Below are 20,233 nucleotides of genomic sequence, written 5' to 3' on the forward strand. Positions count from 1 at the left end.
GATAGTTTCGTTACGGCTCAGTAGCAACTTCCATGTGCTTTATGGCCGTGCATCGGACTTTTTAGACTACAAGCACACGATTCGTGTTTTCCGGCGTTAACGTTGTTACTCACCACACACGGAAAGGGCACGTCGAGTTGTGCATCAAGTGCATCTTTTGGGGTCTAGTCCATCTTCGTATTCGTCGCTCTGGTTATAGGTTTGATTCTTTCGATCAATGGTTATCATCATTGACGATGTTTGCTTCGTTGGGGCGCATATTTTTTGAGGTCTTAGATGATATTATTCATATGTTTAATATAACAAGTTCTACTTTAGCAAGCAATTGCGACACCACGTCTTCAACTAGCTTTAGTGTTTGTAGTTGTCGCTAGGTGTACCAAAGATTTATTGGAATTTCTTTACTATTATATTGGAGTTGGTCGTAGGTCATACAACGCGTTTGGTGAAGGAGATTCAGAGCATCTAGACCGTTCAATCTAATCTCATGCCTCGGCTTCGTCCGATCTTTTTCAAGTCACCCCTCCACATTCTTTTGTTGCGCTACTTATATGTATCAAATTGGAATCAATAGAAATTAATTAGGAAATCATTCCTTACCGCATATCTACACTAATTGAAAAGAACAAACATAGTAATTTTATTATTTTTGGTGTTTTTTTATTTGAACGGATGGAGTAATAATGAGTTCTCGAAAAAAAAACGGCTTCAAAGTATAAAGACGAGGGGAGAGAATGAGAATGAGAGAAGTCGCCGCAAGGGATAGTCAAGTCAAGCCGATCAGGCGAGATACACAACAGTCGCCGGCGGGGGACAGGAAAGGAGGATCCGGCCGGGTACGGCATGGATGACTTCTACGTCACCATCCCATACGGCCATACGGCCTGGTTGTCCTCGGCGGCGGCATCGCCGGCTACGTGAAGCGGGGGAGCGCGGCGTCGCTGGCCGCCGGTGCAGGATTCGGGGGCGCGCTCCTCCTCGCCGGCGCGCTCAGCATCTGGGCCTTCGCGCGCCACTCTAGCTCCCTCTTCGCAACCGTCCTCCAGACCGGTCTGTTACTGCTACTACTAATTCCTCTCACTCATCCCCTCTTCATTTTCGTCGTCCTGGTACGGGGGTTAGCAGCTGATAGCCTGATACTCGTTACATAGTTGGATTGGTTCTGTTGAGTAATAACACTGGAAACTAGGGAGTAGATAAATCTGATATTTAGGGTAGAGAAGGGGCGCGACGCATCCTGCATTTACGTTTGCATCGGCTCTAAATGTAGACGATGCAAATTTTCAGATGCAGTATCCTAGGACGTGTTTTAATCTTCAGTTAAGAATTTAATCAATTGGATAGGGAGGGACCAGAGGCTAAATGTTTAAGATTCCGTATGCTGGAACTCCCCCAATTTACATGAATAAGGCAAAAATTCTTAGATGGGCAAGCAATATGGTTGCAATGTATTGGGCCCAACTTGCATACATCACCATGATTGAAAAACATTTCGGAGAATACTTAGACCACTATTTCTGGAAAGTTAAATGGTGGTGGACCATTTAATTCCTGAAAGTTAATCCGGCTGAAAGTTTTGTGCTCTTCTAATGTTCCTTTTGGTAGTGTCTTACATTTGCCTATGTTCTCACATGGATTCTTCGTGGATCATATTGTGATGCTCCAGTTGCCCAGGTTGCATCCTCTCCTGTGTGTGAATCCATAGAATGAAAAAGGAAAACAAAAACTTAATGCAAAACTTGTCTTCGGAACGAAGACTGCCACTTTTGCCAGCATGGCTCTACAATTTAGGCCCTGTTCGATGGCTATATTGTTGTTCCAATAGAAGATATCTTACTAGTGAATGCTCTAGACCATCTATTTTCTCTGTGTAGTCAAATTTATCTTATAAATTTATTGTTCAACAGTTTGTGCTGCAGCATTAACAATAGTTATGGGAATAAGATACATGAAAACAAGAAAGGTAATGCCAGCTGGAATAGTTGCTATAATCAGGTTCGTCCCAAAGTCCCTCTTTATCTCATGTGCATGTTCTCTATAAGTAGTCTGGATGATGCAATACTATTTATTGTGTTAGGTGACTGGAACATTAAATTGGTTTACAGAATGTTTTGGTTTCTGTATACTTGAACTTATATAGCCTAACTTGTACTTACTGAAACCCAAAATATTTGTTATCTAACCAGTTCTATTCGTTTTATATTTCATTCAACACCTACAGTCCTAATCCCAACTCCATCATTCCACTAAGCCTAACTTTAGTTGTCCTTATCTCATCTTGACAAAGAGACCAAGCCTGTTTGAAGATAATGTTTCCTTACTTCATTTAGGTGCTCTGGAGTATTAGAAATGCCAAGCTCTTCTTATTTGAATCCAATGAGTGTTATGATAAAATCATAAAATAACAGGCTTTTAAATTTAGCTTTGTATTGTTATGTTCCAATTTGTTTCTTCTGGAGCCTTTTGTCCTCACATTCCTCTGTGCCTTTCAAAGCATAGTAGCCACAGCTGTAATCATTCAAAGAGTGCTCTTATGTACCATGTGTCTAAATCACATGAGTTAGTTCAACTTTTGTTCTAAAAATGCATTCTTCCCTTGTAAATCTAGAGGCCACAAGGGACCTTGACATTTCTGTACAGGAGTACGTATGTCACTCATAACAGGCGCATGCCATTCATAACAGAATTTCCCTGCTTCCTTCAGTGGTTATAAATTGCGATTTCATGCCATCACAACAAGGTCTCGGAAAAACAATAGTGGCTATTAGAATCACTACCTGTCTTGGAAGATATCTTGCATGAATTTGTTTTATGTCAATTAAACGCTATCTCTGTAGAGCAGAAGTGATCATGCTTTACAAAGCGTGAAGTCAAACTTGTTTGTCAATGTTTACTAGTTAGTGAAAGAATATTTAGGTTGGTTAGGTGAAAACCATATCACTAAATTTTCATGAAAAATACTTTCATAGTATGAAAAATTCTTATATGCATTTTCTTACATAGTTATACAAAAAGTAATGGTCAAAATTGCATATATACCGTGAAAAAAAAGTATTTAGCACTATGTAAGAAAATGCATATAAGAATTGTTTTGGAATTTGGAAGGATGGCATTATTAAATTAACATACTTGGTCTAAAACAAAAATGCTTCCAAAGCAAAAGCATACATTTGGTAAGGCTAAGCTTATAAATTGAATTTAGCACTATCATAACATTAAATATGGGTAAATGATCATAACATCCTTTGTGAGAAATGTGCAAAAAGTTATACAAATCCATGAAACCTTATAGGATTCGACATGGGCAACACTGAATGGTAAAATTTCGCCTATATCACCCATATTTAAAAGAAAATTCATACAAGTTTTAAACCCGACTAAATATCACCCTGACAATGACTGCAAAAATAAAAACCTACAACCTATTAGATATAGCTCTGCTAGGGGCTTATTTGGTGGCACAGAGCTATTGCAGATGCACATTTCGTGCTCTTAAGCACACATACTCCCATGAGAAAAAAAATTCAGTGGACCGTTTGCAAATTTCAACAAACAATCTGCGTTGCACTGTCGGAATACTGTATGCAAATCCTTTTTTTTTTGGGAAAAAATGTTCATTTGTTCTGTAAAATAATTAGGTCTATGTGTATTTTTTATTTAAAGAACACAATAGACATAACCTTTCCATATAGTGTTCATATATCTATTTCTTACATGCACATATTGGTTGGGAGCAAAACAAAATAAGATCTGATTTATTCCATTTCTAGACGTTTTCTGTTGCATTTTGGCCTCTGGTACAAGCTAGAATATTTCATGTATTGTTATTAACATACTGATGTAGCCCCGGTCACCGACGTCGCTACACCAAGACCATCAAGTGCAGCCCCGCCTATCGTCGACGCTACGCCATGGCCAAAGAGTCCCCCAAGTGGACCTTCAACCCTAACCCACGCTACACGCGTCAAGGTGAACTCCTTCCTCTCGATACTCGACCTCGTAGATACCTTGAATGGAATGCTACCTCATGTCGGCATGTTATATGTCATTAGGTACAAGAGTCATCGAGGACCGGAGAGGAGGAACACCCATGGTGCAAGGAAGCGAGGGAAGGGAAGAGGAGCCATTCATCATGGTGCAAGGAAGAAGGAAGAAGAAGAAGAAGGAAGGAAGAATGAAGGAAGAAGGAAGGAAGAGGAAGAAGAAGCGGGAGGAGGGAGGCCGGCCGGTCACAGGCCCGGTTGACCGGCCCCCTGACCGGCCCACCCGGTTGACCGGCCCCCTGACCGGCCTGGCCGGTTTTCGACCGGAACGACGACCGGTGCCATCCGGACGCAATCCCGGGGCTCCCGAAGCCTCGCCCGGTCACCGCCCGGTCCAGAATCCGGTTGTGAACCGGATGGGCCGGTCCCAGGCCCGGTCAGACCGGCCCTGTGACCGGATTCGTCGGGTTTGACCCACCAACTTGTACCTTTTCGACCCATGCTGCCTTGTATGCCTATATAAGCCCCCAGGTCGCCCCCTTACCTCTTTAGACAAGATGATAGCTTAAACATGAAGATGAGCTTTGTCTCCCTAGGGTTTCATCCCCTTTGTATCAAGGCAACCCATGTTGGATGATTGGATTTGGTGTGTGAGATTCTAGTGTTACCCACTCTCTCTCCCACTCCTAGATTCATCTCCCTCACCAATCTCTCCGCTCGGAATTCTACCGCGTGTCTCTTCCGGGTTGATTCTATTGGCGTGGTCCATCGAGCCACGGGGTAAGTATCGATTGTATCGGGTTGGTGTGCGTGCGTGAGTTCATCGTGTTCTTCGTGTTCATCGTGTTCTTCGCGCTCTCCCTCTCTCCCTCCTTGGATTTCGGGTCAACCGCGAGATCGGGCCACACACGGGGTCTTAGACCTCATCATATGGTATCAGCAGCCTTTGGTTTCCGCGGATTTGACCCCCCACCCATCCAATTTCGTCTCTAAAATTTTTCCCCAAAAAATCCCCAAAAATAGCCCTAATTTGCCTCTTGACCGATCTGCGATTTCGTTGCGTTTTGAGTGGTTTTGGTCCATGGATTTGGTGTTGGAGTGCTTGATCTACTATCTCCCCAACTTTTAGCCCCCAATTCCATCGTTTCCCCTCCGATTTGGTCGTTTTGGCTTGGTTTTCGTGAAGAACAGGAGAGAGAAACTGCGTCCCGGTTGAGATTCCGGTCAACCGGGCTGCAGACCGGCCGGGCCAGCCCAGAACCCGGTCGACCGGCCGTGTGACCGGCCAGGCCGGTCCCAGGTCCGGCCCAACCGGCCCCTGGACCGGGCGCCACCCTTCCACCTCCACCGCCAACCACCGCCACTCCTCTCCTCCGCCGGCAAGCACCGCCATCATCCCCAACCACCGGCAAACACCACCGCGGCCCCAACAAACACCGCCGCATCCGCAAGAGCATCGACACCACCACCACCGGCATACCACCGCCACCACCGCCAAGCTACTTTGACCGTTTTCTTCCGCTAACTTGTGTTTGCTTGTTCCGGTTTGAGTGCCTTGTTTGTGAAACTAACCCGCAGCTCCGAAGCAAGCGACGACATCCTCGGCACCCCGGACTTGCAAACATACTCTTGACATCACCGCCTTCATCGCAAGTTGTGTGTTCCGACACCGCCTAACATCTAGGTATAACTTGCACCCCACCTTGTAACCCCTCTTCTTTTGCGATCTATCCTATCGAGCATTGCTTATCTAGTGTTGCGAGACATTGCACGTGGCCCCGATTGTGAGGTGTGTGTGTAGTGTGGAGTCAAGCTTCTAAGCAAAACTCGTGTGGCAAGATAGCAAGAGTGAGCTAACGCTAACATAGAGCGTGAAAAAGAAAGAAAAGCACAAAAAGAGTGCAAGTAGCACCATACACCCATACATACAAAAGTGTGAAAGTGCCACCATAGATACAAAAGAGTGCAAGTGTCACTGTGTACAAAAGAGTGTCATAAGCTTTTAAGCAAAAGAGAGATAAGAGAAGAGAGGCCACGTGTGAATCTTGTTGTCTCTTCCTTTGCAACCGAAGCTTTGATCTCTTCTTGTGTTAGTGTGACACCGAGCACCCTTGCTTAAGGGCTTCTTACACTTTTCCGCTCATTCCTTGGTCGCACTAACCCCGTTCATCTCGTGTGTGCGTTCCACATCTTTTCCGTGTTTATAGTGATCATCGCTTTGACATTTGAATTTTTGGATTTCCACCACTCTTGACAATACACTTGATTTCGGATTTCGTCTTTTGGCTTTCCACCACACTCACCTACCACCATATTTGCTAGCTTTTGCGTGTGTCTTTGTGTGAGTGCCCGATACAATTGTTCTAACTCTCGGTTTGTTGGATCACCCCAATCTTGTCATACCACGGTAAGATTGCGAGGTAGTGTTCTTCCACTAACATACACCATATACATACCATCGTGCTAACATGGATAGCGAAGATGAGGATACGGAGGAGTACACGGAGCACTTCGAGGAGGATACCTCTTCAAGCACCGCGGATGTGGAGGAACATGTGGAGCTCGACACCGACTATGGCTCCGCGAGCATCACCGACATGACCGACATCGAGGAGCTCTACATCGATAATGGCTCCTCAAGCATGGACGACATGGTGGAGCACCACCTTGAGGACGACATCGACGAGCTCTACATCGACAATGGCTCGTCAAGCATGGACGACATGGTGGAGCAACGCCACGCCTATGACATCGACACCATGGCGGAACCTCACCTAGTCTCCACAAGGAGCAACGACGATGCTCCCAAGTACCACCACTTGGCCATTGGAGCTACATATGAAGATAGAGGACCTCCACGATGGCACCATCATATGGATCATCAAGAGCGTCCCCAACATGATCGCCATCGACACACTTCTTCGAGCTCCACAAGGCACCACCATGAGAGTGCCCATGCACAAGATCGTCGACCTCGAGTACGCCATATGGAGCATCAAGAGCGTCCCCATCATGAGCGTCATCGACACTCTTCTCCAAGCTCCACAAGGCGCCACAAGCAACATGCCAAGTCGCATGAGCCATCATCTAGGCTTGGCAAGGACCGTCATCGACATACGTCACCACATGAGCTTCGCCGCCACAAGCCACTTCATGATCGCCATCGACCAACATCTTCCACGAGTCTTCGACGACACCACTCAAGCCATGGTGATGATGCACGAAGACGAGAGCCTCGACATGAAGGCGACAAACACCATGATAGGGTGTCCACCACTACAAGGACGGCAAGTGCACATCGCGCATACCTTCCTCATGAGGCGACTTCTACCTCTTGCGCCACCACCACAATGGCCCCTACCTCATCACATGCCTATGGACTCCGGTGCTACAAGTGCAAGCAACAAGGCCACCCTCCACGGGAATGTCCCAATCTCCTATGTGAGGTGTGCAAGGCCAAGGGTCATGTGGCATGGCAATGCACAACGCCAAGCGCCAAGAAGCTCTACTTCGACGAGCTCAATGCACAAGTCTCCAAGATGCCTATCGCGCCCACACTTCAAGATGAAGATCAACAAGGTCAACTCAAGGTTGATGTGGATCCGAGCCTAGCTCTCTACTACACCACGATGCCACCGCTTGAGGATGACTTGGGAGGCGATGGAGTTGAGCATGGTGACCATGGGATTCTCCCTTCACCTATGGAGGCGCATGGAGTTGAGATGGTTGAGCATGGGAATTTCCCTTCAACCAAGGAGGCGCATGGAGATGAGAAAGTCGAGCCTACTCCCCTATGCTTCATTGATGAGTTGGTACCAATCCCATGTGAGAATGAGAGCCACTTAGCCCACTTGAGTGAGAATGATAGTGAGTTGAGTGACTTCCACCCCATATGTGAGTTTGAGTGCTTCCGTTTGGAGGACATGAGTGATACACAAAGTGAGTTGAGAGAGGTAGATGATAGGTCCATGGAGGACACCGCCTTTGCTAACACATTAACCTCTCCCTCGTTTGTGTCTTCTTATGTTGCACTAGGTTCCACGGAGGATGAGTTTCCGCTCATGGAGACGATGTACATGGTGCATGAAGATGATGATATCTCACCATGCTTCCTCCAAGATGGACAAGTCGACCACATGGATCCTCCTACTTCCACCACACCTACTTCACATGAGTCGGCCTACAAAGGTAACAACATAGGTGTTGGTGATGCCATGATCCCACTAGTGGACATGATGACTCATGAATGCATGCATGATCTTGATGACCCATTTGCTACGTCACATGCTACTTTCACTTTCCCATGTGATGCTTTGCTTGATAACATTGTTGATCATGTGGAATTGAGTGTTTGTGATACCATGACCATGCCATGCTATGAGAGCTTCAATTTTCCTACCATTGCTTGCAATATGTTACCTACTTGCTCTTTCACATGTATTGCTTGCAATGACAATGATGATATTAGCTTCCGCATGCTTTGCCCAAAATGTTTGCACTACTCCATGATCGTTGCATCCAAGATTGTGAACAATTCCCCTTTCTTATGCTTGGTATGCAAACATGCTTATTTCATTGTCCACGAGATGGCCCCCATAGCCTTCTCCATTTTTGATGATCATGAGTACCCACATACCACACATGCACCTTCAGGCCATTTGCACTATCGCCATGCATTTCATACTATCTTGCTTGACACTAATGGTGATGTGCACAAGTCTTGGAACATCATGATGGATGATGTGTTCCTTTACCATGCACACACGCTTTTTGTTTTCTCTTTTGTGTGTATAGGTACCCGAATGACTACCTCCACCGCTACGGAGCATGAGCTCACGAAACGCGCAATTGAGAGCTACCCCAACAAGGACCTAACCCGCGGGAATCACACCAAAGGGTATGTTCCCACAAGCCTTCGCCCTCGTGTGTTTCCGGCTTGCCTTGTCGAGTTTCCGGTTTGGTCCAACTCCTCGTCGCCTCTTTTGCTTCTTATGCAACATATCTTGACACATCTTGTTGGCACAATGATTGTTGTATGTTTTGATGCTTTCATCATACACTCCGAGAATCTCAAGGACCATGTCATACATGTGAGAGACACCTTATGCATCTTGTGCCACATGTCACACAAAAAGTTGCTCTTCTTTGGATTTCTCATTTCATCTTTGGCATTTGCAATGGACTCTTTCACACTTGAGGACACTCATACTCGGCTCAAGCCAACCATACTCTCCCAAGTTCGAAGTCTCCATCGCTTTGCCATTGCACATAACAATTTTGTCCCAAATTTTGCCGACGATACTTGCCTTTTGTTTGTTCCACTTGTTTGGGACAATGCTACACCACACATTTTTGACACCATACAACTCTTACATGCACAAATTTTTGCCCTTCCACATGTTGGATACACCCACACTCTTTTGGTTCCCATTTTTGCCAAATGCCTCTTGGAGCTTTCCCTTCGCAAGTGGTTTTTCTCCAAGTTCTTCTTCGACCGCGACTTTATCCCTCTACCACAACATGGGACACCCGTCATAGACTACCTCTTCGATGAGGAGGAACAAGAGTCGAGGACGACTCTTCCCCAAGGGGGGGGGGAGATGATGTAGCCCCGGTCACCGACGTCGCTACACCAAGACCATCAAGTGCAGCCCCGCCTATCGTCGACGCTACGCCATGGCCAAAGAGTCCCCCAAGTGGACCTTCAACCCTAACCCACGCTACACGCGTCAAGGTGAACTCCTTCCTCTCGATACTCGACCTCGTAGATACCTTGAATGGAATGCTACCTCATGTCGGCATGTTATATGTCATTAGGTACAAGAGTCATCGAGGACCGGAGAGGAGGAACACCCATGGTGCAAGGAAGCGAGGGAAGGGAAGAGGAGCCATTCATCATGGTGCAAGGAAGAAGGAAGAAGAAGAAGAAGGAAGGAAGAATGAAGGAAGAAGGAAGGAAGAGGAAGAAGAAGCGGGAGGAGGGAGGCCGGCCGGTCACAGGCCCGGTTGACCGGCCCCCTGACCGGCCCACCTGGTCACGGGCCCGGTTGACCGGCCCCCTGACCGGCCTGGCCGGTTTTCGACCGGAACGACGACCGGTGCCATCCGGACGCAATCCCGGGGCTCCCGAAGCCTCGCCCGGTCACCGCCCGGTCCAGAATCCGGTTGTGAACCGGATGGGCCGGTTCCAGGCCCGGTCAGACCGGCCCTGTGACCGGATTCGTCGGGTTTGACCCACCAACTTGTACCTTTTCGACCCATGCTGCCTTGTATGCCTATATAAGCCCCCAGGTCGCCCCCTTACCTCTTTAGACAAGATGATAGCTTAAACATGAAGATGAGCTTTGTCTCCCTAGGGTTTCATCCCCTTTGTATCAAGGCAACCCATGTTGGATGATTGGATTTGGTGTGTGAGATTCTAGTGTTACCCACTCTCTCTCCCACTCCTAGATTCATCTCCCTCACCAATCTCTCCGCTCGGAATTCTACCGCGTGTCTCTTCCGGGTTGATTCTATTGGCGTGGTCCATCGAGCCACGGGGTAAGTATCGATTGTATCGGGTTGGTGTGCGTGCGTGAGTTCATCGTGTTCTTCGTGTTCATCGTGTTCTTCGCGCTCTCCCTCTCTCCCTCCTTGGATTTCGGGTCAACCGCGAGATCGGGCCACACACGGGGTCTTAGACCTCATCACATACTTTCTTTTTGTACTGTTTTGCAGTGCACTTGCACTGATATTCTACGTTTATAAGATATCCAATGTAGGCAACGAGGTCTACTTCTCAGTGAGTGCTGAGTGAGCCTGTTGGATCTAGTATCTCTAGTTTTCCTGGTGTACATGCTGTCTATACAAAAACCAAATAATTGTGAAGCAACTCATCTATTTTGTTATGCCCATTGTATAATCGGGTGATAAATGTTTGATTACTTATCCAGTAACATTTATGTCTGGCAAAAATAGCCATGAAACAGAAGTACAGAACTCTACAATCGTGCGGTGTATGCTTTGTATATATTGCCTTCTTCTCCTGTCCCCAGCTACATTTCTTCTTTTTTTCGCGGGCACGCGAAAAGCGTGCTGAATCTTTATAGAGGGGAGCAACAACAATTACAAGAAACCAGAGGGGGATGCAAACATCTGCCCTTGGCCAACCCACGCACACACCCAGGACTCACGCCTACTCTCGCAGCATCACTCTCCGCTCTCCTCCCCTCGCAGCCCCCCAAAGGCTAAACTCCTCGAGGACTGTGTGGAAAGTTGTCTATCCAAGTTCCCAAATACCCGGGCGTTCCCTTGCTTCCAAAGCGTCCAGCCCCAGCTACATTTCCATTTATCCCTCCCATGCAATGCTGTAATGTGACTGGCCATTATACTTTATACTTAGATATCTGTGAAATTTGGTGGCGATCAAGGAGAGGATATGTGCTCGATTTTGATTGGCAGGCCATGCAGCGGCGATGGCATGGGATTCCTCACGAAAGTGTTCTCCTTGCAGCAGAGCTTCCATCTGAACTGCCTCACCAGGTGGTGCATCGTCACCAGCGTTTCGATCCTGGAAAACTCTATTCCAGGGCATATTCTAGGGCCACCGCCAAAGGCGACAAAGGAGCATGGTGGTGTCGTTGACACTGCTTTGTTCTCAAACCGGGATGGGTCAAACTTGGCCGGCTCGTGGAAGATACTTGCGTCCATGTGCGTCACGTTTGCCGTCCAAAACACCTAGTAAAATAATTATAAGCGTTAATTTGCAGCTGCCGGTTTCTCGACAAAGGTGAATCCTAGCTACGATTGAAGTTAATTGTCCAGGGAAGAAATAGCAAATAACCTGCCATCCTTTTGGGATGAAGTAGCCATCGAATTCGATGTCCTCGAGTGCTCTTCTGAAGTTGCCGAAGACCGGAGGGACGATGCGAAGTGTTTCTTGCGCGACTCGCCATGTGAACTTCATCTTCGTCAGGTCTTCCCAGGTCAGAGCCTCTCCTTCAGCCTTGTTCTTGACAATCTCTTCATGCTCTGTGCCACGAAAGATACAAGATGACCATGGCGTGGTGAGATCAATTCTTGTGAGTTGGTTTGGGTACACAAACATGTAAATACAGTGAACTGGTTACTTGCCTTGGACCATGGCAGCTAGAGTGACCGGATCGTTGGCGAGTTGGCGGACCATGAACGCCATAAGGATGGACGAGGTGTCGTGGCCAGCGATAAGGGCGACCATGGAGTTGTCCACAATCTCCTCATCGGTCAGCAACCGATCGCCATGGTCATCCGTCAGGCTGAGCAGGCAGGTGATGAGGTCGTTGTTGTTGGACGACGCCTTGCCGTGCTCCATCTGTCTAGCCTTCTTCTCCCGCGTGAGCCCCTCGAGCACCCGGCGAGCCATGCCGCTGGCCTTGAGGCTCCGGCTGAACGCCGTGAACGGCAGGTTCACCGGGATGGCCCACATTCCTTCGATCATGCGCACGAAGTCGCCGGCAAGGGCGTCCCGCGTGGCACCCCTCTCGAGGCCAAAGAGCAGCGCCGAGATGATGTCAAACGTCAGCCGCTTCATCAGCGGCAGCACCGTCACGGTCGCCCGTCCGGCCCAGTTCTCCTCGAGGTGGCGCCGCACCTCACCGTCGATCCTGCCCACGTACATCTTGAGCATGTCCGGCCTGAGGAACTCCAGCAGCGCGCCGCGGACGCGCCGGTGTTCGGCGCCGTGGAGGTACAGTATGCTCTTCTCCCCGAGTATCCGCTGGACGGACCGGGGCTGCTGCGTCGACAGCGCGCTGTTGAAGAACATGAACTTGTTGGCCGCCGGCCCCGCCAGGAGCACCGTCGGCGTGCCGAACAGCGACAGCTTTGACACCGGCCCGTACCTTTCGATCCTCTCCCGTATCCACCGGCTGCCACCGTCGCCGCGCATGGCTCGGAGTAGGGCGAGGCTCTGGCCGATCACCGGGAGGCCGAGGGAGCCCGGTGGCAGGTTGGCCGGACATGGTTTCTTGGCTCTGGTGAAGTGGTAGATGGCTATGGACGAGGCGGTGACGACGAGTGCCACGACTATGGGCAAATAATCCATTGGAGTGGGTGGAATTGCAAATCGCAGCATGAGCAGAGGTTCTTATGTACTGTCAAGCTAGGTTTAGTGGGATAGTTTAATTCCTCGATCCTGATTAGATAAACTTGAAAGGGAAATTGTCAAAACCAATTAAGAATCCTTCGCCGGAGATTCCAATGAAGAAAGAATATTTGCATCGTTAAGGAGTTTGCAAGCGCTGAGATTCCTCCTGGATAGAAGACAAAGGATTACATTGGTAGTCCTTTTGATATGCTTGCCCGTAAGTTTCACGTGTGTGGCAAACTGTCTCTCGTTGCCGTGCCCGTATTCCTGATGGCTGAATGGCTGATTGTGGGGAAACCTTACACACGAACTCCTATTCCCTATCGTGTTTTCGGCATTAACTAAATGGTTGGCGGCACTGGAGCCGACAGATACCAATGCAAAACCATTGTTTTCCGTTTCCTGTCTGGACATCTCACCTCGGAAATTTAGATCCTCGTTGGAGAACGGCAACCAATATGGTAGATGCTGCGTTGTCCTTTTCGCAGGTCTTCATCTTGAACAAATTCAGAATTCCGCAACACTCTCCCTGCCGATTGTCCTATTCCTGAGTCTTGAGCAGATAAAACTTCCTCTCCCTTCCAATTATCCAACGCAGCAATGGCTATCGCTGTCATCCTTACAGTGCTCTGGGCATATCCAACGCATCGTCAGCCGTCGGATTTTTAAATATATGATGGATGGCTATTTTGGAAAAAGAAAAACGCCACGTGGAAGTTGCCAGGGCCGCAACAGATTTTCCTCCTGGCAACTTGCCGAGCTAGCTAGAGGCACTTCCGCAAAAGCGAGCCAACGTGCCAGCGCTATGAAGGTCTATCAAAATTAAGCTAAAAATCATGTAACTGAGAGAAGGTTCTCACCTTAAAAAAAGAGAGAGAAGGTATCTCATATAAAGGAGAAAATATGTTTATCTTTCGTATGTATCTCTTAACTGTTATCTTGTAATCCAAATTCATGTAAAAGGGAGGGAGCAAGGCCCGTCGCCGGTACAGATCCCCATCACCGCCTACGACGGTAAGGGTTCATCACATTATAAGATAACCCACGATGTTTGTAAACATTTCTAATATAGAGAAATTTTGTTGGTTGGTTTCCGTGGTTTTTTTTTCTCTGTATTGGAGTGATTTCCATGTTAAATCTTTTTTGAAACCTTCTACTGTAGGGCAAAAAAACCCCACAACTCCCCACCTTTATTAAAGAAACAAGAAGTACAACTAAAAGACCTAAAAGAAAACTAGTAAACTAAAACAACATGAAAAAAGAGCAAAAATAAAACCCTGTACACATCATCAAGCAAGGAGCTTAATGAAGAGAAGCTATCCAAACTAAAAGTTTCTTCTTCCTGTCTGGCTTAAACCTATGTGCAAGCAGACAGATGTCATGAACAAAATTGCTCTTCCAGGTTGCAAATCTTGGCAGTACTTGATCAAACACTCTAGCATTCCGACTCTTCCAAATATGCCAGCAAGCAAGTGATGCCACTTCAGTGAAGAAGACATGACTGAAACTCCTTCTGGCAATCTCCGCGGACTGAACCATACTACAACCTGTACCCTAGTTGATTCGCAAATAGTTCCAAATTCGGCTGCTAAAGTTACAATTAAAAAAGAGATGATCTCTATCCTCTCTATCTCCAGTTGAACAAAGCACACAATCATAATTATCTGTGACATGCCAATGCCTGCGCTGCAACATGTCCTTAGTGTTCAGTCTATCACTTAACAGCAACCAAGCAAACACTTTGATTTTAATGGTGCACCTACTCTTCCAAATCCATAGATACTGTGGCTGCACCTGTATATGATCAAACAAAGAAAGATAATATTTGTGTGGTTTATAATGCCCATAAGCACATTTCCATTCATCACTCCCTTCCTGTAACAAATCCATCTCCCCCATCCATCCCTGCAGGATCAAAAATTCATCATATGCCTAGCTAGACAGAGGTAGGTGAAACTCTTCAGTTCTATCCAGTAACAAAACCATATCTCTGACCGAAATCTTTGCATCCTTGACAAATGAGAAAAGTTGAGGAAATCTCTGCTGCAAAGGTGTTCTTGAGTTACCAACGTCCCATTCATCAGCCCAAAAAAGAACTGCCTCTCCACTCCGAACATCAGGCTTGGCAACAACACGAAAATCATCCATTAATTTGGCAACATCTCTCCACCAATAAGACCCACATAGCTTAGCTGCATGAGGCACATCCAAAGAATAATAACTGTCCCAAATCAGTTTTACCCAGGGAATGTCCATCCTTTTGTTATAGAACTTGATAGGGCAAAGGTGTCCGATCTTTCGATGAGATGAAGATAGATCGATTTGTTGGTGGAGTTCGTGCTTGACGATATGACTACACGTGCAAAGCTCGTGCGCCAATGCAATCGCTAGGACAATCTCCGGGAGTTACTAATCTTGCGGGAGCACGATCAGCCTGACCAGAAGGTCTTAATTCCTAACTGAAATCGAGAACAAGTAAGAACTAAAGATGCAATCAGAATATTGCGAATAGAGATGAAAGCTTGATTGATAATGGTGGGATTCCGAATAGTCGGTCTTGTTCTGGGCGTTGGCCTCAAAAGAAGTACATGAAGTTGCAGCAATTGGCTAATTTTTAATCTAATCAAAATCCAAGTTCTAATGACGGCTACAGAGGGATATATGGGGGAAGTGAAGGGATTTTCGTCCAACCAGCTAGGGTTGGCCACAAACACACCTAAATGGGCCTTCCTCCACTTATATGACCTCTTAAAAACCCCTAAAATACCTAATCCGAAAATACATGGGCCCGGCCCATTAAATAAGGTGACGCAGCACCAAAAATAACTCTTTGGACGAATTTTATGATGGAGTAACTTGTATAATTCATCCAAACATCGTTGCTTCACTATGGTGGCTTCAATGTTCTGAAATCCTCGCTTGCAACGCCATCCTGAATCCTTGCAGGTCTGCTGCCATCTCCATGCACGTTCCTAATCCAATGCTTGGCGTTCATGCTAGATCCATTCCTAAATAATATAAATACATTTGATTTAGGAAGCATCATATTCTCATATATATTAGGAAGGATTCCTAGTAACGAAGGTACCTGAGATGTGGTTGTAGGAGTATTAGTTCTATCTATCATAGCAATATCCTCATCATCCTCCCCTACTTGAATTGAAGTCATCCTCGACGTAGTCTCATCTTTTTCACCAAGATATGTCTTCAAATCGGAGGTTGTGATGTCCTCATCATCCTCCCTTTCTTGAAAGAAAAGCCGTCCTCGGCGATGTTTATTCTGTAAACATGCTAACAAAAGAGACAAGGTATATGCATGGTATATGTATATGTCATCCGTTTTAACAACTCTCTCATGTTTCCCATTTAATTTTATACATATACAAGTATTGTAGTAGCGTAGAAGCTCAATAGTCCCCATTAAAAATTTATCACAACTCAGTTTGCAGATATAAGTGAAGCACATATTAACTCCTTTCAAATTATAATGCTCATCATTAAACCATCCCAAAGTTGGTAAACCAAAATGCAAGGTCTCAAATTTACTAGCCACGTCATGTTGAATTAAACAATTTTGCAGCAAGTTGTTTGACATAGAATGAATACCAACATTGGAGGTCATATCAAAATGAGAAATCATGTATACAAATTCAGTTTTATTGGAACTATAAGAATCATCACACATGATGCAAATCCTATCTACCATAAAAAACATTGGTGCTGACATACTCCCCAACCAAATTAAAAGTAACATCAGGGGCGTAGACACTCTTTAAACAGGGAAGTTCATCAATTTTATGTCTAGCATGTGACAAAGATATAGGTGGATCCATCACAACAGAAAACCAAGAATTAGCATGAGAAATCTTAGCCAACACTTCATTGTTCATAACCAATTTTATATGATCCATACTAGAGTCATCTTTCAAGGCACAAGGTGCATTATCAGGAGCAAGAATTTCAGTTTGTGCACTCATAGATATGAAAGAATTAACTTGTATAGTAGGTGTACTCAACATAGTTGGTATATCATTTACACAAGTTCCTAACACATGGTCATCATTGGAAACAAAATTCTCCGTTGGTACACTCATATCAATAGAGGAACGAAAAACATCACATGGTACACACAAATCTGTAGGTCTGTCATAACTAGAGTCAACCAAAAGATTGCTAGTCATATCAATGATAATTTGAGTGGGTGCACTCACATTCCAAGACAGATTAAAGTGATCAACTGGTACACCCAACCCAAAATCTCTCTTAGCATGTAACTCATTTAGGGCACTTGAATTGATAGATGCATGAATGTCCGCAAAAGAAACACCCAAAACATTTGGTATTGTAGCATGCAATTCAGTGGGTGTACTTAAATCAATAGAAGAATCCATTTCAGCATTAATAATTTCAGTGGACACGCACATCGTCAAAGAAGAATTGAAAACAGGACTAATTGCGCTCACAACAACATCAATCTCAGTGGTATGATCACATGGTACTTGCAAATCAGTAGTACTATCCTATAATATAGGCGGTGTGGCCAAATCATCAGTGAACTCAACACATGGTATATTAATATCAACATGGTATTTACCAATTTCAAGTTCATTAACAAAACTAGGAAGCATCTCCATTGTTTGATCAAAAGATTGTTTCAAAGCGACAACTCTATCCTCAATCAACTCAATAGACAAATCATCACATGACATATGTAGATCATCATGGAATTCATCAGTTACATGTGGAAGGACAAAATCAGTACCTTTATTTTTACCTTGTGACTCCAACGTAGAAGATGTTCGCAGCGACGTATCACAAGTCTATGGCTGGGTGACTCGCACAACAATATGCATGCGTGGAACGTTGGAAGAAACAACCGGTGCTAGTGTGCATGACTTGAAGGAGTTGGAATGGTCCAACGTTTTCTCCTGTATATGTTTCTCAAAAGCACAAGCTCGAACATATATACCAATAGTAGAACGAGGAATATAGTTAAACATAACCTTAATATCAGGGTTCAAGCCATTGAAAAACATGTTTCTAGTACTTTCCTCAAATTCCTTTATATCACAACGGTACATGTAAAATTTAAATTCCTGATAGTAAACATGCACGGTGTTACTACGTTGTTCTAACCATTTAAGTTTGCGTATCATTTCACGTTGATGAGAAAGAGGCACAAATCTATGTCGCAATGCAGATTTTAAATCTCCCCAAGTAGTAGGTTTATTATCAATATTTTCTTTATAAGTCATATCCCACCAAATGGAAGCAAAATCTGTAAAAACTCTAGCAGCAGTTCTTACTTTCTCATGTTCAGTAAGATCATGGCATCCAAAAATATGGTCGACTTCAAACTTCCAATCAAAATAAGAATCAGTATTATATCTACCCGCATATACTGGTAAAGAAATAACCTGATCATGATCTCCAATAAATGGTCGCACGTGCATCTCCATGTTCGTCATGGTCTTCGGGTCGACGGAGTGGTCCTCAATTCCTGGCATGGTTGGTACCCAAAATTCACAAGTGTATATGCCTAGAAGCTACACAAATATGGTGGTATCACGCACAATTCGTCAAGCAAAATACAAAGCTCTTACAAGTTCTTACCAAAAAAGAGGAAGGTGATATGGCAACCAACAAGGACCAACGTCTCCAAAGATTGCCAAAGCGATTACTAGGTGCCGACACAGTGCACGTGGAGAAATCTGTGGAGCTCTAGGAAGGCAAAGTATAATGATATGGTGGCACAATAATAAAATCAACGATGCAAATTGAATAAACACTCAACGACGGTACTGTGCTGGTCCTAGGCTAGATCGTATTAGAGACGCGAGCCTAAATCACCAGCGAGGTCACGACGCGGCACAAGATGCAAGAGGCAGCTAAACTGGCGCTGGAGGATAGAGGCACTTATGGTAAAGCGCCCAGTTTTTTTTTTGACTCAACCCTGGTGCTAGGGGGTAGAGGTCTCTATGGTCGGGCGACCATATTTTTTTTAGACTCAACTTGTTGCTAGACCCTAGAGGTCTCTATGGTAGGGCGCCCAGATTTTTTTTTTTGCGGAATCTACCTTGGCGTTAGACCATAGAGGTCTCTATGGTCGGGCGCCCAGTATATTTTTTTTACGAGGAATCTACCTTGGCGCTAGACCACAGAGGTCTCTATGGTCAGGCGCCTAGATTATTTTTAGCTAGACTGCTATCAGGATTCTGACGAAAAACGCGAAATTGACCAAGAAAACGGATCTAAAACCCGAAAAAACTCGAAATTGACCAAGATACTACGATGATGGGAAGAAAGGGGGCACAACACGGAGTTGATGGTAGATGTGGCGGAAGTGTATGGTGGTGGTGATATGGCGAGGACTTCAAAAGGAGATGGTGCGGCGGCAACGTGACTACTATGACCAGAACTCGAAACTCTAAGGACTCTACGCGCTAAGACCAGCACGCGACACGACGATTGCAGCTGAAGACTCAAAAAGCAAAAAACTGAAAAGATCATGCAATTGCTTGGCAGGGGCTATGGGATGGATGATCTAAACCTAATATAGTTTTGGATTTTTGTGGGTTTTAGGTATGAAGGCGATGCAATCTACACTAGGAAAACTGTAAAATGTCACCGAGCAACCTGAAATCTGATACCACTTGATAGGGCAAAGGTGTCCGATCTTTCGATGAGATGAAGATAGATCGATTTGTTGGTGGAGTTCGTGCTTGACGATCCGACTACACGTGCAAAGCTCGTGCGCCAATGCAATCGCTAGAACAATCTCCGGGAGTTACTGATCTTGCGAGAGCACGATCATCCTGACCAGAAGGTCTTAATTCCTACCTGAAATCGAGAACAAGTAAGAACTAAAGATGCAATCAGAATATTGCGAATAGAGATGAAAGCTTGATTGATAATGGTGGGATTCCGAATAGTCGGTCTTGTTCTGGGCGTTGGCCTCAAAAGAAGTACACGAAGTTGCAGCAATTGGCTAACTTTTAATCTAATCAAAATCCAAGTTCTAATGACGGCTACAGAGGGATATATATGGGGGAAGTGAAGGGATTTTCGTCCAACCAGCTAGGGTTGGCCAAAAACACCCCTAAATGGGCCTTCCTCCACTTATATGGCCTCTTAAAATCCCCTAAAA

At 45.6% G+C, this 20,233-nt stretch overlaps 2 pseudogenes; one reads left to right on the forward strand and one right to left on the reverse strand.

Moving 5' to 3' along the window:
- Positions 1-731: 731 nt before the first annotated feature.
- On the forward strand, positions 732-10,992 carry LOC127333301 (protein FATTY ACID EXPORT 6-like; annotated as a pseudogene).
- Positions 10,993-11,139: 147 nt separating this feature from the next.
- On the reverse strand, positions 11,140-13,239 carry LOC127333302 (cytochrome P450 716B1-like; annotated as a pseudogene).
- Positions 13,240-20,233: the final 6,994 nt, after the last annotated feature.

This window comes from Lolium perenne, chromosome 2 (genome assembly GCF_019359855.2).
Source record: "Lolium perenne isolate Kyuss_39 chromosome 2, Kyuss_2.0, whole genome shotgun sequence".
NCBI lineage: Eukaryota > Viridiplantae > Streptophyta > Magnoliopsida > Poales > Poaceae > Lolium > Lolium perenne.